Source organism: Bos javanicus, chromosome 27 (assembly GCF_032452875.1).
Source record: "Bos javanicus breed banteng chromosome 27, ARS-OSU_banteng_1.0, whole genome shotgun sequence".
Lineage (NCBI taxonomy): Eukaryota > Metazoa > Chordata > Mammalia > Artiodactyla > Bovidae > Bos > Bos javanicus.
In genome coordinates, this window is record NC_083894.1 from 43281142 (window position 1) to 43305412 (window position 24271).

The 24271-nt window shown below is 41.0% G+C and overlaps 1 long non-coding RNA gene across 1 annotated transcript in view; it reads right to left on the minus strand.

Moving 5' to 3' along the window:
• LOC133240104 (uncharacterized) overlaps positions 1 to 24271 on the minus strand; it is a 42010-nt gene that overhangs the window by 10440 nt on the left and 7299 nt on the right. Inside the window, exons 2-3 of the long non-coding RNA XR_009734113.1 lie at positions 6044 to 6123; positions 3910 to 4066 (exon numbers count right to left, since the gene is read on the minus strand). This is a non-coding gene — a long non-coding RNA (uncharacterized LOC133240104). The remainder of the gene's footprint in view (positions 1 to 3909; positions 4067 to 6043; positions 6124 to 24271) is intronic.

Below are 24271 nucleotides of genomic sequence, written 5' to 3' on the forward strand. Positions count from 1 at the left end.
AGAGATACCAAGGGAACATTTCATGCCAAGATGGGCTCGATAAAGGACAGAAATAGTATGGACCTAACAGAAGCAGAAGATATTAAGAAGAGGTGGCAAGAATACACAGAAGAACTGTACAAAAAAGATCTTCATGACCCAGATAATCACAATGGTGTGATCACTCGTCTAGAGCCAGGCATCCTGGAATGTGAAGTCAAATGGGCCTTACAAAGCATCACTATGGACAAAGCTAGTGGAGGTGATGGAATTCCAGTTGAGCTATTCCAAATCCTGAAAGATGATGCTGTGAAAGTGCTGCACTCAATATGCCAGCAAATTTGGAAAACTCAGCAGTGGCCACTGGACTGGAAAAGGTCAGTTTTCATTCCAATCCCAAAGAAAGGCAATGCCAAAGAATGCTCAAACTACTGCACAATTGCACTCATCTCACATGCTAGTAAAGTCATGCTCAAAATTCTCCAAGCCAGGCTTCAGCAATACATGAACCGTGAACTTCCTGATGTTCAAGCTGGTTTTAGAAAAGGCAGGGGAACCAGAGATCAAATTGCCAACATCTGCTGGATCATCGAAAAAGCAAGAGAGTTCCAGAAAAACATCTATTTCTGCTTTATGGACTATGCCAAAGCCTTTGACTGTGTGGATCACAATAAACTGTGGAAAATTCTGAAATAGATGGGAATACCAGACCACCTAACCTGCCTCTTGAGAAATCTGTATGCAGGTCAGGAAGCAACAGTTAGAACTAGACACGGAACAACAGACTGGTTCCAAATAGGAAAAGGAGTATGTCAAGGCTGTATATTGTCACCCTGCTTATTTAACTTATATGCAGAGCACATCATGAGAAACGCTGGACTGGAAGAAGCACAAGCTGGAATCAAGATTGTTGGGAGAAATATCAATAACCTCAGATATGCAGATGACACCACCCTTATGGCAGAAAGTGAAGAAGAACTCAAAAGCCTCTTGATGAAAGTGAAAGAGGAGAGTGAAAAAGTTGGCTTAAAGCTCAACATTCAGAAAACGAAGATCATGGCATCCGGTGCCATCACTTCATGGGAAATAGATGGGGAAACAGTGGAAACAGTGTCAGACTTTATTTTCGGGGGCTCCAAAATCACTGCAGATGGTGACTGCAGCCATGAAATTAAAAGACACTTACTCCTTGAAAGGAAAGTTATGACCAACCTAGATAGCATATTCAAAAGCAGAGACATTACTTTGCCAACAAAGGTCCGTCTAGTCAAGCCTATGGTTTTTCCTGTGGTCATGTATGGATGTGAGAGTTGGACTGTGAAGAAGGCTGAGCGCCGAAGAATTGATGCTTTTGAACTGTGGTGTTGGAGAAGACTCTTGAGAGTCCCTTCGACTGCAAGGAGATCCAACCAGTCCATTCTGAAGGAGATCAGCCCTGGGATTTCTTTGGAGGGAATGATGATGAAGCTGAAACTCCAGTATTGGAAAAGACTTTGATGCTGGGAGGGATTGTGGGCAGGAGGAGAAGGGGACGCCAGAGGATGAGATGGCTGGATGGCATCACTGATTCGATGGACGTGAGTCTCAGTGAACTCCGGGAGTTGGTGATGGACAGGGAGGCCTGGCATGCTGCAATTCATGGGGTCGCAAAGAGTCGGACATGACTCAGCGACTGAACTGAACTGAATGAGACCGAGGGGGATCATGTGAAGGTGAATGCATAGGTCTTGAATCTGTTTTGATGTCTGGAGGAAAGAAATCCTGCATAGGAACGTCCCACCTTATAAATGTCTTCCTTTTTTTATTTTTTTTTGATGTCTTGGGTAATGCAAAAGCTTTCCAGGCTTCACTCATATGCGCCTATACTGTGGCCGCAGACTCTGGAACCTCAAAGCCCCTGCTTTCTCTCCTATCTGCTTACACAAGTCCTGTAGCAGCGAGTTGCCTCACTATTCTGTGCTTCCTCATCTGTCAAGGAGAGAGAATAAACTCTGCCCCCCAGGGTTGCTGTGAGCATCCTACTGTCTGTCTAGTCTCTTCTCTACCAATCAGGTATCTATCAAGTCATACATCTCTATACATGTGCTTGTACCTGCGTATCTGTCGTTACCGTTGGACACAGCCTTATTTCTATATCTCTTGATGTGATAGATGGGCAATTAACAGTTTTATAATAATACTAATAGTAATACTAGATAACCAGCATTTGATATAATTATATAAGCAGTACTCTTTTTCTCAAGCTCTCCTTTTCAGAAAAGTTCATTGAATTGGCTCCTAAAAAAAGGAAAATCTGTATTTTATTTCAAAAAGCCTTAAAGATATTCTTCATATTTTTGAAAGCTGTGGGCACTTTTCTGTTACATTCGCAGCTGTACACCATAAACAGAGATGCAAGCACCTGGTTAAAATCATATCTTCATACTAAGCAAAAATTTTTTTGAATCAGTGTTTCTAGAAACTCCTGAAATTAAAGTTGAGTAAATACAAAGTCATGTTGCCCTTGTTAGGGATATAGTATTTCTTCTATTGTTATGTGAAGTTTCATTGAATCACTTTAGGGTTTTTGCTTTAGTGGTGGGTTCTCTGAACACTTGTAAACTGTTCTGGGTATTATAATGCTTGGATTACGAGTACCAATATTGGATTCCGACTGCCTGGTTTGAATCTGGGCTCTTCAGGTGCTTGACATAACCTTGAGCACTTCATTTGGCCTCCAGTTATTTAGTTTCCTCATCTATAAAACAAAGTAATTTTTGTGAAGGTTAATGTATACAGAGCCTTTGCTGCTGCTGCTGCTGCTGCTGCTAAGTCACTTCAGTTGTGTCCGACTCTTTGTGACCCCATAGACGGCAGCCTACCAGGCTCCTCCATCCCCGGGATTCTCCAGGCAAGAACGCTGGCGTGGGTTTCCATTTCCTTCTCCAATGCATGAAAGTGAAAAGTGAAAGTGAAGTCACTCAGTCATGTCCAACTCTTTGTGACCCCATGGACTGCAGCCTACCAGGCTCCTCCATCCATGGGATTTTCCAGGCAAGAGTACTGAAGTGGGTTGCCATTGCCTTCTCCAATACAGAGCCTTTAGAATATAGGAAATACTCATTGCTGATAGTTACTATTAGTATTAACTTATTAGGGAATTTTTGCTAGACAGAGAAATCAAATTTTATGCCCATAGAAATGTCATTTGTATGTATTTATAATACTAGTTGTTTGTAATAAACACTTTATATATACCCATAGAAATAAAATTGGAAACTTTTTCTCTCTTTATCCTGTATGGATACAGGAATATTATGAATAAGAAAGAAATGTAAATTTCTATCATATATTTTTGGATAAAAATTTAACCAATTCTGGGATTGCCTAGATGTCTTTGGGTAATCAGTACCTAAGATAAACTTGTGTGATGTCTTTGACTCAACTACTTTTAATTATTCCAACTGTAAGATATTTCCCTATGCTATAATTCAACATGTATGATATTTGATGAATCAATGAAAGCCTCATGGAAAATATTTGTAAATATCAGCAAGTGCTGGATAAACACCCAGTGTGACAGATACATTATAGTGAAATATAATAAAAATCAGTGGGATTTGGGATTTCTCTGGTGGTCCAGTGGTTAGGACTCCATGCCCTCAATGTAGGGGCCCGGATTCCATCTGTGGTCAGAGAATTGTATCCCACATGCCACAACTAAGACCCAGCCCAGAAAAATAAATAAATAAAATAAATATTTAAAAAAAAATTAGTGAGATTGAAGTCAAAAGAGAAGGGAAAACTCTGATGGGATTAGTGTTTATCATCAGTGTTGTATACATGCTTCATGCAAAACAAAGGAAACAGCTTCCCCACGCCCCCCCTTATTCTTGGCTTAAACAGAAGTGTCTGCAACTCATTTTATATTCAGGAAGCAAGTTTTTGTACCTGAGAAAATCCATTATAGTGCTGTAGTTGATTGTTTGAGAAGAGGGTTAGTCCCCTGAGATGAGAATTTGGATCAGGAATGCTTTTATGACGTCGGACAGATTATTTTCTCCTGTTATTAACTCTCCTGTGTTTTGCCATCTTGCTTTCTTAGCACCTGTGAATAAATGTCAGCAGATATCCATGAAACTTATGGAGAGTCTTCGTGCTATTTCCTATAGAAAGGGTCTATCCTAGTACCTGAAACTGCCAGAAGGTACACATTTCTCTAGCAAGGGATCATTTAAATAATATCTTAATCAAACGTAGACTACCTAGAATCAAGGAATGAACAAAACTGAAATGATTATCTTAAACTCACTTTATTGAAAGAAAATAATACAATATACTTAGTGTAGGGTCATCTCTCTGTGTTTTTGAAATTAATAAGCTTTATTTTTTAAAGACGTTTCAAGTTTTCAGAATAATACGTGGAATGTATATAGAATTTCCATAGACCTGTCACCACCCCCGCCCCGTGATTTTGTGTTAATGTTTTGCATTACTGTGGTGCCTTTGTTACAATTAATGAGCCAATGCTCTGTTGCCCTTCCCAGGTGGTACAGTGGAAAGAATCCACCTACCAATGCAGGAGATATAGGTTCCATCCCTGGGCCAGGAAGATCCCCTGGAGGAGGAAGTGGCACCCACTCCAGTGTTCTGGCCTGGAGAATGCCATGGACGAGGAGCCTGGCGGGCTACAGCCCAGGCGGTCACAAGGAGTCGGCCACGGCTGAGCACGTGTGCAGTGCACACAGACAGCACTGTCATTAACTAAAGCTCATGGTTTACACTTGGGTTCACACTTTGCGCTGTACGTTCTGTGGGTTTTAACAAATATTATATAATGGCATGTATCCACCATTATAGTATCATACAGGATATTTGCATGGAAATTCCCTGTATTCTCCCTGTTCATCCCTCCCTCCATCCATGAACCCCCAGCAACCACAGTTGCACTGCCTATAGTTTTGCATTTTCCAGAGTGTCACACGGTTGGAATCACAATGGACACAGCCTTTTCAGATGGGCGTCTTTCTCTTAGCAGCGTAGAAGTTTCCGCCATGTCTTCTCGTGGGTCGACACCACACTTCCTGTTAGTGCCGATTAATATCCCAATATATGGATAAACCACAAGTTGTTTATTGATTCACTTGTTGAAACACATCTTGGTTGATTTCCAAGTATTAGAAAGTATTGGTAAAGCCTCTGTAAATGCTCATGGACAGGTTTTTGTATGGACATAAGTTTTCATCTCCCCTGGGTTGATAACAAGGAGTGTGACTGCTGGATTATATGGTAAGAGTATGTTCAGCTTTCTAAGGGACTGACAAGCTGTCTTCCAAAGTGACTGTACCATTGGGCATTTCCATGAGCAACGGATGAGAGTTTTGCTGCTTTACATCCTCACCAGTATTTGGTGTTATCAGGGTTCTGGATTTTGGCCATTCAAATAGGTAAGTAGGGGTATCTCATTGTTGTGTTAATTCTCCTTTGTATTTTTGTATTTTTTTACAAATTTGTTTTTATGAAAGGCAGCAGTTTAACTCAGATGTCAGTGAGGGGGCGTTACCTAAAAGCCATGTATAATGATGAAGCAGCCACACCTATAAACATTACTTTGCAGGGCAGTGCTAATGGAGTAAGTCACAAAAAGAATCATTTCCCTAAATCTTCATTCAGTAGGTATTAAAAGCTGGGAGAGGAGATATTCTGACTTCAGAGAGATGTCGTCCGAGAGAAGGAGGGTTTTTTAAAGTTATTGTTTTCTTTGAGAGTCGTTCACATTTAGTACCAAAGTTGAAATAGCTTCTGTGATGTTAATAATAGCTGATTCCTTTTAAATTTCTTATGGTCCGAATGCCATTATCTTTTTATCAGAGAGTGTCAGTGGAATTCAGAATAGACTTTTGAACAGACAAGTAGAAGGCAATAGGCAAATCATTAAACTGAGAAAGCAACAAGCCAGAGCCTCCAATGAGACTGTTAGAATTTTAATATCCAACAAATAGAATAACAGAGCACTGAGCTACAGGAAGATTCTGCCTTCAATGAAGCCCTGCATGGGCCTGGAAACCAAAACAAAACAACTTACTGTGGTTCAAAATGTTGGTGAGACACCACTGGGTTCTCTCCAGTAGGACCAGGAATCCAGGCTCCCATTGTCCTATTGACCTATGAATCATTGATGAGTGATGTGGTTAGAAAAAAAAAGCTAAACTCCAGCTGCAGAATTTCTTTAGGGTAAAAGTCTGGAAATTATAGTATATGTACCTTGAATTTGACCATCCTGGTAGCATTTTCCACATCTCTTTACATACACCTTTATGCAAGTTCTCTTCATAACTTTTCCTGCATATGTTTGCTGGGCTGTGTTGCCCTCTAGGGCTTCAAGAATCAGGCACCACTTATATGCTAAAGGTCCTCTCTACTGAATCCCAGACACACATGGCTTTCATTCATTCATCAGTCTGTTGATTGGTTCACTGAGAAATTCATGAACATATCCAATTAGGGGTCAAGCAGATCAGCGTATCACTACAAGGTCTTGCACAATCTATTTCTTATCCATGCTGGAGGTATAACAGCACCCACCGCTCAGAGTCACAGAGTGAATTGAATAAAACAATACTTGTCATTTTTGTATCCAGGTTCCTACTTCTACTTCCTTAGTAAAGATTATCGTCATTTCTTTCCCAGATTCTTTTTATTAAATTAATTTATTTATTGTAATTTGAGGCTAATTACTTTACAATATTGTGGTGGCTTTTGCCATACAGTGACATGAATCCACCACGGGTGTACATGTGTCCCCCATCCTGGACCCCCCTCTCCCCTCCCTCCCCATCCCATCCCTCAGGCCCATCCCAGTGCACTGGCCCCGAGCGCCCTGTCTCATGCACTGAACCTGCACTGGTCATGTGTTTTATACGTGATGATATATGTGTTTCACACGTGGTGATATGCATGTTTCACATATGGTGATATACATGTTTCAGTGCTGTTCTCTCAAATCACCCCACCCTCGCCTTCTCCCCCAGAGTCCTTTCCCAGATTCTTATAATAGACTTTCGATTAGTTTCTTTGCCTTTTGCCTGTTTTTCCCACCTATGTACTACCTTCTCTGCCTGGCAATGTACAGTCTCCACACTCTGAGGGGGTTAGACTGGGGTTAGGGAAGCAGAGGCCGAGAGAGAAGGCGGAGTTCACCTGTGGAGGAAGGCAGGCGATGCCGCACAGAACCCGCATGGAGAATCTGCAGATCTAGGATGCTGCTTCAGCTCCAGAAGTGTGCAGTAAGCCCTCGGATCCCACCCACCCTGTACTTACACGTGTCATTAAGGAAAGAGAGTCAGAGAGAAGGGACTTTTGAAAACTGGTAGCGTTTTCCTGAAAGGAATCTTCTTTTTTTTTGGGGGGGGGTATATGTGATTTGGGATTCCCAGATGGTGCTAGTGGTAAAGAACCCACCTATCAATGCAGATGTAAGAGGTGTGGGTTTGATCTCTGGGTCAGGAAGACCCTTGAAGGAGGGCCTGGCAACCCACTCCAGTATTCTTGCCTAGAGAATCCCATGGACAGAAAAGCCTGGTGGGCTACAGTCCATGGGGTCACAAGAGTCAGACACGACTGAGGCAACTTGCAGTAGGTGATTTACGATGCTGTGTTAGTTTCAGGTAACAGCAAAGTGATTCAGTTACACACATCCATACGCCCACTCTTTTTCAGGTTCTTTTTCCATGTAGGTCATTACAGAGCATGAGAGAGTTCCCTGCTGTATAAGTCACTGCTGTTCAGCTGCTCAGTTGTGTCCTGTCCTACTCTTTTCAGTCCACGCCCTGTGGCCTGCAGCACACCAGGCTTCCCTATCTTTCACCATCTCCCAGAGCTTCCTCAAACCCATATCCATTGAGTCGGTGATATAATAGGTCCTTATTAGACTTTATTTTTTGGGGCTGCGAAATCACTGTAGATGGTGATTGCAGCCACGAAATTAAAAGACGCTTACTCCTTGGAAGCAAAGTTATGACCAACCTAGATAGCATATTCAAAAGCAGAGACATTGCTTTGCCAACAAAGGTCTGTCTAGTCAAGGCTATGGTTTTTCCTGTGGTCATGTATGGATGTGAGAGTTGGACTGTGAAGAAGGCTGAGAGCCGAAGAATTGATGCTTTTGAACTGTGGTGTTGGAGAAGACTCTTGAGAGTCCCTTGGACTGCAAGGAGATCCAACCAGTCCATCCTTAAGGAGATCAGTCCTGGGTGTTCATTGGAAGGACTGATGCTAAAGCTGAAACTCCAGTACTTTGGCCACCTCATGCGAAGAGTTGACTCATTGGAAAAGACTCTGATGCTGGGAGGGATTGGGGGCAGGAGGAGAAGGGGATGACAGAGGATGAGATAGCTGGATGGCATCACCGACTCTATGGACATGAGTTTAGGTGAACTCCGGGAGTTGGTGATGGACGGGGAGGCCTGGTGTGCTGCGATTCATGGGGTCGCAAAGAGTCTGACACGACTGAGTGACTGAACTGAACTGAACTGGTAGCTCAGTCGGTAAAGAATCTGCCTGCCATGCAGGAGACCCGGGTTTCATCCCTGGGTCAGGAAGTTTTCCCTGGAGAAGGAAAAGGCAACCCACTCCAGTATCATTGCCTGAAAAACCGTTGACGGAGGAGCCTGGCAGACTACAGTCCATGGGGTTGCAAAATGACTTAACCACTAAAGTTCAGTCAGTTAGTTCAGTCACTCTTTGCGACCCCATGGACTGCAGCTCACCAGGCTTCCCTGTCCTTCACCGTCTCCTGGAGTTTGCCCAAACTTGTGTCCATTGCGTTGGTGACGCTGTCCAACCATCTCGTCATCTGTCATCCCCTTCTCCTCCCGCCCTCAATCTTTACCAGCATCAGGTCTTTTCCAGTGAGTCAGCTCTTCACATCAGTTGGCCTATACTATTTATAAATCTGGAGTCTGAGAGCATGACAAGAGATTCCCCTGATGTTTGGTACAAAACTTCATAGGACCAGCACAGGAGATAACACAGATCTGCCTGCCCTTCAGCTTCTTCAAGCAAGAAGACAGTGCTGAGCGGCCTTCCAGATCTTTAGGGAACTAGAACAGCACACGCTCTAGAGTTTGTCGTTAACCAAAAGGACATTCAAGTGTGAAGGCAACAAGCAGTTTTGATCAGGCAGTGCTTTCTCAAGGGAAGCAGATTGACAAGCTTCACCCACCCAAGGTTGGATGAAGAAACTGTGGCTACAGGACTTACAGTGGCGAATGAATCCATTTAACTACAGGTCAAAGATTAAATAACGATGTGGGAATTATGATAGGCGGAGAGAATCACGAGTACTGTAAATCTTGTTCCAGTTTTAGCTCTGCTTCCTGTCACTTCCTCACCAGACTCAAGGCTCTTTTCCTACTGAAATTCTTGGAATCTGTTTTCATGGTCTTACTTACCACAGAGCCTTTAACACTAACTCTCCTCTGCCCAGGAGGAGCTCACTCAAGTGCCATCTCTTTTCCACCCCTATTCAGACACTCACTCTCGTCCTGCCCAATACCTGTTCTCCCAAGAGCCCAGCTTCACCGTTTTCTGCAGGAGAGTTTCCACATCACCTTCTTCTGTGTTCCTGTTCTCCTCCCCACATGTATAAAACTGTGTTAGAAACCTCCTCTTTCCAGCCATTCTCCCATCACAGCACCCTCTAAGACTGTTAGTTTTGCACTTGCAGAAACAGGATTTGTTACACTCATTTCTTTCTAAATTCTCAGTGTCTTTCACAGTGCCTAATGTAAGGTAGACTCGCTATAAACAAATGGATACATATCAAAATGTAGATACGGTTCTAAGTTCTTTTTGCTTGTCTTTGTAATCACACACACACAACTGATATAACTCAAACATTTTTTTAGTGAAAAAATATGTATTTTAAAAAATGTAAGTGACACAATTCACCATTGTTTTGACTTGCCCAGACCAAGGTTTTAGGTAGAACCAATGAATCCTTTTTTGGTCATTAAACTATGTCATTTCAAGTAGTGGTTTTGTACCATTGAAAGATTAATTTTAACACTTTGATTTGCAAAGCAAACCATTAACTTGATTTATTATGAAACATCAACCTTACTTAATCTGACCAGACACCATGGTGTCAGCAATTTGACAATAATGATATTGTTTTCCTCCTAGTGACTGAGATTAACAATACCAATTTGCTAAGTTAACGCTTGTGTGGATATTGTCAATATATAATTGAGTGACCAACTTAGATAAATAAAAAACAGTTCTGGTATCAGGACTCAACTCAACCGAACTGTTGAGTTTAGGCACTTTGGCCAAAGAAGCTACATTTCCAAATAGATGTGTGTGGAATACCATTTATTTACTGTTTCATTAAATAAATGTATTTTATTGCATGTTGAAAAAAACATTATAAGAGATCAAATTATCAGAATAAAACATAAAATCATACAGTAAAAAATCATATTTCCAAGTGATTCTTTCAGAAGGCAGTGATCACCTTTCTATAACAGTTGTTACAAAGTTTTCACTTGAAGAAACTCCTGGTATTATATCTTAACCTGCTACAATTCAGTTTAATGAATCCCTTCTGAAACTTGCAGTCATGTGGTTAAGCATATGTTGTCATCTTTCGAAGCCTAGAAACATGATATAAATATAATGAGACTAACGTGTCCTTCAGGCACTTAGTTGTCATTCGAGATAAATTTAGATATGACTTCCATTTTCTACCTCGTCTCTCCCGTTTTTATTTCACTACAAAGAAAAAGGAAAGCTAGTTTAGACGGCATGTGTTTAGACTACATAAAGGAACGATTTCCTTCAGATTTATGGAAGTATGGTTTTCCAGTCCAGTGTTCTTATGTACACCAACTGTGCTCCAGATTTGAGCGTGAACTTGTTCTTTTGGGGAGCATTGTCTCCTTGCTGTATTTGGGAGAAGGTTATTAGACAATCAGTCATATTTGTCACTTAGTCAATATTTAAATAAAGGTCCTAAGTCCTTAATTTAGGTTCATTTTGAGAAAAGTATACTGAAATTGAAGACGTATTTTAAAGATGGAAATGTATGGCATTGTTTAAATGAGATACCTCCAAACTTTTCTCTCTTCTTCTGTAATTTGAACTGGGAATCAGGGGTTTCATCCATATAATCTCAAGTACTCTAATCAAGTCCAAAAGTACATAACTCTGGAGCCTCGCTCTCCCATGGGGAGTCTGTGTAGTATGGAGAAACAAATGAGTAATCTCATCATGTCTGGGAGTTGATGAAACAGGAATAAAAGATATTCTATGAACAAGATGGCCAAGATCCCACATTTACAGAGTTAACTGAAATCGTCCGCAGGTGCACCTTGATGTTGGACTTTACCCTCCCACCCCCACCACCAAATGTGGCAGGGCGGCCACTTAACTGTGGATATCCATGGACAGTGCCTCCTGCGTGGCAGCGTCAACGGACACTAACACAAATCCACACGGGGTTATTTATTTGTTGACCGTGCATATGATGGCGTGGAGGAGTCTCTCTAGGAGAGACTTGCTTCGAGTTAGGAGTCATTGGGGCAGGAGGTGAAACTGCCAGAGAGCGCACTCGCTCTTTAAGGAGGCGGAGCTAGTCCGCGAAGCAGAGAGCCTTGGTTTCACGGTCGGTGGGATGAATGTGGGACAGAAGGATGGGAGCAAGTTGAGACACAGTGCCCTGGAGAAGGAGTGTCTTGTCTGACACACTGTTGGTGTCAGAGCAAGTGAGGAAAAGACTTTGGATTCCTGCCTTATCTGACGACGACGACAGAGGTGGATTCGGTATGGGATTCGCTCTGTTCAGGTAAACTGTCTCCTGTGTCTCCCTATGAAGTCTCCGATAACTTTTTCAGTACTCAGTCATGATTTTGTGAATGGACTACGTGGAGGACTTGTGAAGAAGTGCTTCAAGGCTGGGGATAAATGTCAAAAGCATCCCAGTGGAGATTGCTGGGTGTCTGGGTCATATGCACAGACCCTCTCACTCAACAACAGGATTATTGTCCACACAACTTATCTTGGAGGTGTCTTGTTCTTGGGAAGTCTTTTTCTACCAGAAAATCTATTTCAGGAGGAGGTCATATTCTATTTTTGCCTATGCTTGCTAATTGTGTATATGTGTATGTGTGTGTACACATAAATTTCTATAAAACACAGATATGTAATATGTCTTGATTCTCTTACTCTTTTTAAAAATTTTTGTTTCGTATTGGACTATGATTGATTTACAGTGTTGTGTTAGTTTCCTATGTACAGAAAAAATATGTGTATTATGTAGCTTCACTTTATATATATTATATATATAAGCTCATTTCATATATTCTCTCTATATATAACTTCACTTTTCTATACATAAGAAACTGGCACAATATTATAAGTCAACTATAGTATGTATAGTAAATATATATGTTATATATATGTATATATATTGCTTCAAACTCATTTCTCACTTAGATTATTTCAGAATATTGAGCAGAGTTTCCTGTGTTATACAGTAGGTCCTTGTTGGTTATCTATTTTAAACCAATAGTAGATTTAGGATTTCCCTGGTAGCTCAGATTGACTAAGACAGTCTACACTCTTTGAAAAGAAAAAAGAGAACCCCACCCTTTAAGTCTTTCAAATTTATTCCTTTGGGTGGGCAAAAGGAACCAGAAGTCAGAAACATATCCCTCCCTCCCAACTCAGAATCTGAAAAATACGTATTACATGGAACCAGGTTTTACACTTTAAAGATTCCTGACTGCACACATACACTTTTGGGTCTTATGTTTAAAAGATCTGCTGGTATTTTGATTGGTACTACATTGAATCTATAAATCAACCAAGGATACCCGATACCTTAACAATATTAGGTCTTCTCTTAGTAATGATTTATAGTTTTAGAACATAGATCATTCATATGTTTTATCAGATTTACCTTTTTAATTGGGTTTTTATTGTTTATGGCAGTATGCAAAAATAGTTGACATTTTGTATCCAGTAATTCCAAATACAGATGGAATTCCAGATACATCTGGAATACAATTTCAGATGATGGAATTGTTTAATTCCATCAGATTTTCTATGTCGATGATCATACCTGCAAAGAAGGTCTCTTATGTTTTCCTTTTTCAGTCCGGGTGATGATTCTCTCTCTCGCTCTTTTTACTTTATAGTATTTTATTTTTATATCAATACACTAGCTGGAACCTGAATAGAAATAGTGAGAGCAAAAATTCTGTTGGGCCTGAACTTTGGGGGGAAATCATGTAATTTGTAGTCTCCTTTTTCAGATGGATACAGTTTCTTTCTATTACTAGTTTGCTGAGTTTTTTTAAATTAGAAATGGATTTTTTATATTTTCTCAAATGCTTTTCCTATGCCTGTAGAGACAACACATTTTGTTTCGATTTCTGTAACTTTTTTGTATTTAGTTTGTTATATGATAAACAAAAAAAGAAAAACAAGAAGGCAAAGTGGTTATCTGAGGAGGCCTTACAAATAGCTAAAGAAATAAGAGAAGTGAATAGCAAGGGATAAAGGGAAAGGTATATCCAACTAAACACAGATTTCCAAAGAAGAGCATGGAGAGACAAGGGCTTCTTCAGTGAACAGTACATAAAACTAGAAGACAGAGACCAAAGGGGGAAGACTAGAGGTCTCTTCAGGAAAACTGCATATATCAAAGGAAATTTAGCCCAAAGATGGGCACAGTAATGGACATAAATGGTAGAGATCTAGTAGACACTGAAGAGATCAAGAAGAGATGGAAAGAATACACAGAGGAACTGAACAAGAAAGATCCAAATGAACTGGGTGACTGCAATGGTGTGGTCAGCCACCCAGAGCCAGCCATTCTGGGGAGCGAAGTCCAGTGGGCCTTAGGAAGCACTGCTGTTAATAAGCTAGTGGATGTGACGGAATTCCAGTACAACTATTCAGATCTCTAAAGGATGCCATCAAGGTGTTGTGTCTGATATGTCAGCAAATCTGGAAGACCCAGCAGTGGCCACGAGACTAGAAATGGTCAATCCTCATCCCAGTTCCCAAGAAGGGTAGTACTAAAGAACGTGCTAACCATCGGACAATTGCACTCATCTCCCATGCTAGTAAGGTCATGCTTAAAATCTTGCATGCTAAGCTTCAGCATTATGTGAACCAAGAGCTTCCAGATGTCCAAGCTGGGTTTAGAAAAGGATGAGGAACTAGAGATCAAATTGCCACCATTCACTAGATCATAGAGAAAGCTAGGGAATTTCAGAAAAACATCTATCTCTGTTTCATCGACTATGCCAAAGCCTTTGACTGTGTGGATCATAATAAACTGTGGAAAGCTTTTAAAGAGATGGGGATACCAGACCATCTTAACTGTCTCCAGAAAACCTGTATGTGGGTCAAAAAGCAACAGTTAGAACCCTGCAGAGAACAATTGATTGGTTGAAGATTGAGAAAGGAGTATGACAGGGCTGTCTGCTGTCACCCTGTCTGTTTAATCTATACGCTGAGCACATTATGAGAAATGCTGGGCTGGATGAGTTACAAGCTGGAATCAAGATAGGCGGGAGAAACATCAACAACCTCAGATGTGCGGATGATACCACTCTAATGACAGAAAGTGAAGAGGAACTAAAGAGCCTCCTGATGAGGGTGAAGGAGGAGAGTGAAAGGGCTGGCTTAAAACTAAGTAAAAAATCTAAGATCATGGCATCAGCCCCCTTACTCATGGCAAATAGAAGCAATGATAGAGCTCTTCTTGGGCTCAGAATCACAGAAGACAGTGATGGCAGCCATGAAATCAGAAGATGATTGCCTCTTGGCAGGATAGCGATGACAAACCTAGACAGGGTGTTGAAAAGCAGAGACACCACTCTGCCGACAAAGGTCCGTGTAGTCTAGTCTTCGGTCTTCCCAGTGGTCATGTGCAGTTGTGAGAGCTGGATGGTACAGAAGGCAGAGTGCCAAAGAATTGATGCTTTTGAACTGTGGTGCTGGAGGAGACTCCTGAGAGTTCCTTGGAGAGCAAGGAGATCAAACCAGTCTGTCTTAAGGGAAATCAACCCTGAATACTCGTTGGAAGGACTAATGTTGAAGCTGAAACTCCAGTATTTTGATCATCTGATGCAAACAGCTGACTCATCAGAAAAGTCCCTGATGCTGAGAGAGATTGAGGGCAGGAGAAGAGGGTGTCAGAGGATGAGACACCTGGATGTCATCACTGATGCAATGGACATGATCTTGGGCAAACTTTGGGAGATAATGAGGGACAGGGAGGCCCAGAGTGCTGCAGGCCATGGGGTCGCAAAGAGTCAGACACGGCTGGGCAACTGAACAACAACACGGTAAGTTACATTTATTGATTTCCAAATATTAATGTCCATTCTTAGAGTACATATCACTTGGTTATGATGCATTATACTTTTTATATACATTATTACTGCACTCAAATTGCTAAAATTTGGGTTAGGGTTAGGATTCTTATGACTGTGTTCAGTGGGTATATTGATCTATAGTTTTATTTGTAATGTCTTTGGTTTTGTTATCAGGGCAAAGTGGTTTTATAGAATGCATTAAGAATTATCCTCTTCTCTTCAGTTTTCTGGAAGAATTTGTATGGGTTAGTAATATTTTCTTCTTGAATAAACAAGCAAAGACATATTAACCTGGCATTCTCTTAGGGAAGGTTTTTAAACTGCAAATTGAATTTCTTTAGTGGCTATAGGGCTCTTCAAGTGATTACTTTATCCTTGTGAGAGCATTATGACTTGCATCTTTTTTTTTTAAGTGTCCATTTCATCTAAGTTGTCAAATTTATGAGCATGGAATTGTTACTAACACTTATGATCCTTTTAATGTCTTTAGAATCTGAGAGATGTTTCCTTTCTCATTCCAGATATTCATAATTTGTGTTATACCTTTTTTTTTTCTGATCAGTCTGTCTAGAAGTTTATCAATGTTCCTGCTGTTCTTAAAGACTTAGCTTTTAATTTTATTGATTTTTCCCTACTATTTTTCTGTTTTTTATTTCATTGATTTCCACTTCAATATTTATTATTTTCTTTCTTCCACTAACTCGGGGCCTCATTTACTCTTATTTTTGTAGATAATAATACCTTATTATCTTAAGGTATCAAGTTTGTGAACGTTGGGGAGTTTGCTATGATGTCTCCTCAATGATCAGCTTTAGTGGCATTTCACAGACCGTAACATGTTGTGTTTAATTTTTATTCAGTACAAAATATTTTATAATTTGCCTCTTGGCTACCTTTTTAAACCCGTTTGAAGTATGTTATTTAGTTTCCAAATATTTGTGTGTTTCCTAACGGCCTTCTGTTATTTACCTCTCACTTGTCCCTTTTGGTCAAAGAACTTGAATTTTGTAACTTGAATCCTTCGAAATTTATTGAGATATGCTTCAAGATTCAGGATATGTTGGTAAATGGTCCATGTATACTTAAAAAGAATGTGTATTATGGTGTTGGATAGAAAGTTTGTTTAAGGTCAAGTTGGTTGATCACACTCAGGTCTAGTATACCTGTGCTGAGCTTTTTCCTGCTTGTTCTATCAATTATGGAGTGAGTGCAAGGGTGGAAATATCAGATTATAAGTGTGGATTTATCTATTTCTTCTTGCATTTCAATCTGTTCTCCTTCAAATGTTTTGATGCTCTGCTGTAAGTACATAAATATTCAGAATGCGATGACCTTTTGATGAACGGATATTCTAATAGCTCTACTAACACCCTTTGCTGAAAAACTTTGTGTCTTTATACGTAGCCACTCCAGCTTTTTTTGACTTGTGTTAGCATGGTGTTATAGGTTTTTTTTTTTTTTCCTTCAATACTTTAAAATTGTTTTGACACTGTCATCCTGCTGGCATTGTTCTGGTGACTAATCTGCTACTATCCTCGTCTCTTTCTCTGTAGACAGCGTTGTTTTACTCTGGTTGTTTGTAGGGTTTTCTCTTTCTCACTGGTTTTGAATAATTAAATTATGAAAGAAAGTGAAAGTTGCTCAGTGGTGTCTGACTCTTTGCAATCCCATGGACTATATAGTCCATGGAATTCTCCAGGCCAGAATACTGGAGTGGGCAGCCTTTCCCTTCTCCAGGGGATCTTCCCAACCCAGGGACCAAACCCAGGTCTCCTGCATTGCAGGCAGATTCTTTACCAGCTGAGACAGCAGGGAAGCCCAATTCAATTATGATGTGTTTCTCTTGCTTGGGTATGGTCCTTTCCTTAAATCTTCACATTTTTGTTGTTGTTCTGTCACTAAGTAGGGTCTGAATCTTTGTGACCCCATGGACTGCAGCACACCCGGCTCCTTGTCCTTCATTATATCCTGTAGTTTGCTCCAATTCACGTCCACTGAGTGGGCGATGCTATCTAACCATTCATTCTCCTCTGTTGCCCCCTTCTCCCGCGTTCAACCTTTCCCGGCATCAGGGTCTTTTCCAAGGAGTCGGCTCTTCGCATCAGATGGCCAAAGTATTGGAGCTTCAGCTTCAGTATCAGTCCTTCTGATGCATATTCAGGGTTGATTTCCCTTAAGATGGACTGGTTTGATCTCCTTGCAGTCCAAGGGACTCTCAAGAGTCTTCTCCAGTACCACAAATACTTCACATCTATAATTTTCATCAATTTTGGATATTTTTCTGCCTTTACTTCCTCAAATATTTCTTTCTGTCTTTCCTTTTCTCCTCTGAGTATGCCCAACTACATATAAATCAACCTGCTTAAAGATATACAATTTTCCTTTTTCTCCCTGTCTCCATTTAAATAGTTTTATTGCTATATTTCCAAGTTCACTGTTATTTCTTCAGAAATGTTTAATCTGTTTATCCTACTCTGTGTATATTTTATCTCAAATATTGCAGTTTGCATTTCTAGATGTTCAATTTGTTATTTCAAATATCTTCCATTTCTCTACTTAATGCTTTGAACATATGAGGTATGATGGTCATGTTTAAATTTCCTTGTCTGTCACAATTAACTTCTGTGACAATACTGGGTCATTTTCATTTGAATATTTTCCTTATAATGGACATGATTTCCAGTGTCTTTGCATGTCTTGTCCTCTTCGATTAGATGGCAGATGTTGTGAGTTTTACTTTGTTGAGTACTGAGTGTTTTTGATTTCTAATAAATGCTTTTGTACTTCTTTTCTGAAGTGAGTTACGTTGCTTGGAATCATCTTAGCCTTTCAGGTCTTGCTTTATGATTTGTTAGGTATATCTGAATTCATGCTCTGTCCAGAGCTCGTTATTTCCATTGCTGAGGCAAGACTTTCCTGAGCGGTGATTTTTTCCGATCTGGCTGGTGGGAGCAGGAGCAGGCACGATTCCTAGCCTGTGTGAGTGCCAGGTACTGCTCCACTCAATCCTTCCAGATAATTCTTTTCCAGGCCTCTGGTGATTTCCTCACAAGCCTGTGCTGATTAGTACTTTGCTAAGTCGTCAAGTCTCCCTGCAGTTCCCTTTCTGTGCAAAGATCCTCTCTGACACTCTGGCAGCCTTGGTTTCCCCAGACACGACTTCCTGCTCTGGAACCCGCTGAGCTCACCAGGTTCTGCCTGGGGCCGCCTCTCTGGGCCACAGCCTGGGATCGCCCTCAAGCCGGGCCTTTATGGAACTCGTCTTTATTTCTCACTTCACAGGGACCACTTCATTATCTGAGATCTGCTTTGAAGACCCTTTTCCCAAATATTTTATCTTTTGGAATGGGGTTGCTTTGCCAACAAAGGTCCGTCTAGTCAAGGCTATGGTTTTTCCAGTTGTCATGTATGGATGTGAGAGTTGGACTATAAATAAAACTGAGTGCCGAAGAACTGATGATTTTGAACTGTGGGTTTGGAGAAGACTCGTGTGAGTCCTTGGGCTGCAAGGAGATCCAACGAGCTCATCCTAAAGAAGATCAGTCCTGGGTGTTCATTGGAAGGACTGATGTTGAAGCTGAAACTCCAATATTTGGCCACCTGATATGAAGAGCTAATTCATTTGAAAAGACCCTGATGCTGGGAAAGATTGAGGGCAGGAGAAGGGGACGACAGAGGATGAGATGGTTGGATAGCATCACTGATTCAATGGACATGAGTCTGAGTAATCTCCGGGAGTTGGTGATGAACAGGGAGGCCGGGCGTGCTGCAGTCCGTGGCGTTGCACAGAGTTGGACAGGACTGAGCTACTGAACTGAACTGTTTTAGATGAGAGCGTAAATAGTGTTATTGTTCACCCATCTTTGGTGCAAACAAAAGCTCACATAGGATTTTATATTTTAGATCTTTTATAGAGGTGGAGATTGTCTACAAGATAGACCTTACTGGATTGGTCAGGTAACATGAGGGCTTCTGACATCATCTGAGCTAACAGTGTAATGGGTTGGTTTATTGAAAAATCTATGCTCTCCCTCTGAAATCACTATGAGACTGCATTGTACCCAAATCCACTGAGATTGCCTGCAGTGTGGTTTACTGATATCACGGAGGAGATTAGAATGGGAAGGAATTTTCTTTCTCAGTCTGTGGCGTTGGGAAGGTAGTTCGGCCCTGTTTGTTCCTCCTGGAACAAATCATTGGTCCACTGCCTTTTCACAGTCCTTTAGACTACATGGTGAAGAGTCTTGTACAGATCCGATACACACCAGGCTGGCTGGATTCTCCTTTAGAGTACATGGTGAAGAGTCTTGTACAGATCCGATACACACCAGGCTGGCTGGATTCTTCTGAGTCGTGTGTGTTTTATTTTGGTGGTGGTTGTTCATTTGCCAAATTGTGTTCGAATCTTTGCTACCCCATGGACTGAGGCACACCAGGCTCCCTGTCCCTTACCATCTCCCGGGGTTTGCCCACGTTCATTAGCTTTGCTTTTTCCTTTTCTTTCTTTCTTTTTTAAATTTATTAATTTATGGCTGCATTGAGTCTTCGTAGCTGTGGGTGGGCTTTCTCTAGTTGCGGCGGCGGGGGCTGCTTTCCACGTTCACGGGCTTCTCACTGCACTGGCTCCCCTTGTGGAGTGCAGGCTCTACACTGAGGCTCAGTAGCTGCTCTGAGGCCTGTGGGATCATCCCGGACCAGGGATCGAACCTATGTCCTTTGCACCGGTAGGGGAATCCTTAGCCAGTGGACTGCCAGGGAAGTCGTAGCTCTGCTTTATCTGTAAGTCCTTGACCTCTGGGGAAACCAGTAATATTGACAGATTGTTCATCTATTCCTTTCAGATACCTGAGTTGGTCCTATTCTAAATGTCCAAACTTTATTATATATATATATATATATATATATATATATATCTATATAAAATAATTCAGGCTGCAGAAGATTTTATTCCTTGGGGTTTAAGCTATGTGAATTTATTATCTGTGCAAAGAAAGCTGTTGTTTATACAGGTTTAAATGATATTTTCTCTTCTATGTTCTTTTTTTTTTTTTTACCACAACAAACCCAAAAAGTTTATGCTACCCTCAAGATATCCTATGTTAGCTGTACTCTTAAAATATATTCCATATTTTCATTGTTTTTCAATGGGGGTCCTATTTGCCTATCAATTTTATTCTGAAAGATTTGTGATTAACAGAACTGTATGGGCACTATTTTTCTATAAATATTATTAAATTTAAAAATAGATTTATCTTCAAAAATGTTTATATACAAATCTTGTATCAGTGGTGTGTGTGTTTTTGGTTGCTCAGACATGTCTGACTCCCTGCAACCCCATGGACTGCAGCCCGCCAGGCTCCTCTGTCCATGGAATTCTCCAGGCAAGGATACTGGAGTGGGTTGCAGTTTCCTTCTCCAGGTATCTATCAGTGGTAGATTCTAAAAACATCTTTCTTTCCTCAAATTGTGTTTCCGTTAGAGGTTTTTATTTTCTTCCACAAGATCCCAGGAAGACTACCAAAGACATTTTAATGAGAAGCAAGATTCAGATAGTCTCAAGAGGGAGATGTAAAACATTTTAAGCTATTAAAAGATAATATCAGAGCAAGCACAAGTGTGTAACCTGAAAAATGGATCAATTAGAAATCTATTGTGTCCTTCAGAGCAGAAGCAGTTATATCACAACATTGAGACCAGGGCTAATAACATTATTAAATGAAGATAACCAACGCTGTGATACATTTTCATTTACTATTGTAATACTGAAGGGCCGACTGCAGGAGCACCTAAAGTTAAAAGGTTCATTTCCTCATGACCGCACAGAATCTCTAAAAGTAGCTTTGGTCCCAAAAGAGCTTCATCCTTTTCAAGAGTTTGCTCTCTAAATGGTTTTTATTTTCTATTGGAGTGTAGTTGATTGACAATATTGTACTGGTTTCAGAGTAAAGCGAAGTTTATACATGAGCATACGTCTATTCTTTTTCAAGTCGTTTTCCCATGGAGGTCATTACAGAATATTGAGTAGAGCTCCCTGTGCTATACAGTGGGTCTCAGCTGTCTATTTTAAATACAGCAGTGTGTGCACACCAGTCTGAATCTCCCAGTCTGTCTCTCCCTTCTCCCCCGGTAGCCATGAGGTCGTTGAAGACTTTTCTTGATCTGTTTAAAATTTTGACCAGTTCGCTGGAAATTTTGTGTAAAATTTTGGATATAGTGTCCCTCTTTGCTTTAAGCTCCAGCCGCTCCTCATTTACCCCAAACACAAGCAGAGCCCCTTACGACGCTCTGTGCACCTCTGCTGGGGCTGTCCCCCGTCACTGTGTGCCTCCTCCAAGGTCTGCTTCCCGGGCTTGCTGCTGCTGGCAGCAGTGCTGTCTTTGCTCCTTTATGCCCCGGACACGCGCCCGTCCAGAGGCCTTTGCCCGGCCTTCCCTTCTCTGGTGCCTCTCTCTCCAAAGATTGTCCTTGGTACCGTGCTCACCTCTAATACTTGAATGTTTGCTCAAATGTCCACCCTCCTAAAGAGGTTTTCCTTTGCCACCCTATTTAAAATCACCTACCCTATCCCCCAGCCCTTCAGATTCTGTCTTCTGCATGACACCTTTTAAAAAAGTTTGCAAGAGCAAATAATAGGTACCTAATTCATATTTGTGAAATGAAGTAAGTGCATTCATTGATTTGTATGATACTGAAATCAGTGTTTGTATTTGGGAGATAGCAAGCCAGGACAAAAGTTTTGCTTTATATTGGGCAAATGTTTCCTTCTGTAAGTCTGATTTCTACATACAGAGAAAAACTGCTCTATTTTACTTCATTAGCACCATTTTAACCAAATACATTTACGAATAATGAATGCTTTGCTGGGCATCTCACATTAGGTCTCACATACACTGTATTTATATTGTGTAAGGAAATTTGTTTCATTCACTGGGGCAGGTAAGGAGTAACCTGTAAAAAGCATATTACCACACCTCACCCCTTGCATCTGGTTTTAATTATTTATCTGTCCTTGGGTCAAGGTGTGAATTCCATTTCTTCTCACTTGAATGAGATGTTTTTCTGGATGAGCCAGAAAAATTATTAAAATCATAAGGCTTCAATAACTACTTTTGTGTAGAAATGTTGACTACAATAGCTCCAAAGGAAATAAAAATGGGTTTTATGTGAGATGTAACACATTTCTTTTAGCCTAAATGTCTGATTTAATTGAACTAGACATCAGTATTAGGAATACATCTAAAGCTTTGTCTGAGTATTATTTATCTGAACTGATTTTTGTTGCCTGAATTTTTCCTAAAATGTTCTTTGACATGTAGTGAAACCAATGATTCCACTTTCATAAAATAATGTGAAGGTTTAACCATACTTCCTGGTGTAAAGTAATTTTAAAAACAAAACATTATGTTTACTAACCTAGAACACTGACCCTACTTATCCCATTTGAAGGTTAGAAACATGTTCCAGCTTTAAAGATGTTCAAATGACTTTGAAGGTGAGTGAGTTCTTAATGTCTGTCTTATGAGGATTATCGATACACGTTTATTTTTCACTGCCCAGATTCTGGGAAGGAGGGCTGGAGGACCTGAAAGCCATCGCCAAGATGCTCCTGAAGCTGGAGTTGCTTTATTCTTATCTCCATTCCAAATTGTAATGGTGGTTGTAGTGTGCAGTCAAACACAGTAAGGAAGTTAAATATACAAATAGTCTTTTTTAATATAAATTTATTTCTTTTTCTTTTTTTAATTTAATTTTTTAACTTTACAATATTGTATTGGTTTTGCCATACATCAACATGAGTCCGCCACAGTATACACGTGTTCTCCATCCCGAACCCCCTCCCTCCTCCCTCCCCGTTAAAAACACACAGGTATAGTGGCATCTGATAATTGTGCAAATGCAACTGTGTGAGCAAATGTGATTTTACTCTATGGTCATCATTCTCGTTCTGAAGGCTTCCGGATATCATCACAGACCTGGTTGGAACCCTCCAGGCTCGAACTTAAAGGGTCACCTTATCAGTAACATTTAGTGCCTCGCAGGCCTTTTCTTATTTGTTTGAATAGTAGGGATGTAACTGACCGTGGGGCTCTGGCAGCTCACCACTCAAAAGCCAATAGAGCTAAGGTTGGTGGAAAGGAAAGTTTGCTTTATTTCAGAGACTGGCCACCAGAGGACGGGGCAGCCTGCTGTCCAAAGGCCAAAGTCCCCCACCCCACCCCCAACTGAGAACCACTGGGGAAGAGCTTTTACAGACAGAGGGAAGGGGCTCCACGTGGAAACAGCAGTCAGGTCTGACAGTCAGCTTGAAATGAGTTGTGTGCTGGTCTGATCTTGATACTGTCTGTGCTTAGTCGCTCAGTCCTGTCCAGCTCTGTGGCTCTATGGACTGTAGCCCACCAGGCTCCTCTGTCCATGGGATTTCTCAGGTAAGAAGCCTGGAGTGGGTGGCCATCCTCTTCTCCAGGGGATCTTCCTGACCCAGGGATCGAACCTGGGTCTCCTGTGTTGCCGGCAGATTGCATCGTTGGTCTTTAGTTCCAGGGTTGGCTTGCTCCCGTTTCTTTGAGGCCAGCTCTTGGAATTGTGGCAGCTTATATCACGGGTGCAGTCTGCTCATCATGCTTACTTCTTCCGCCTGCTGGGGATTTCGGCATCTACAAGACAGCTCTCAGGATATGGCTCAGAATATTACTGTAACCCTTGAGAATAAATTAAATGTCCTTGAGTTTACTTAATGACTGAAAAACAGTCCCCTCTGATGGTGTTCCTATGTTTTTGCATTTTCTTCCTTCTCTGATTAAATTTACTCTTTGGCTAAAGTTTTTCTACAGAAGAAAGGCAAGCTGAAGACATTAGGGTCGAGAACCATGGAGTCCTGCTCTGTTTCAGGAGTTCTGTTACTTCCGACGCTTGCTGCTGTT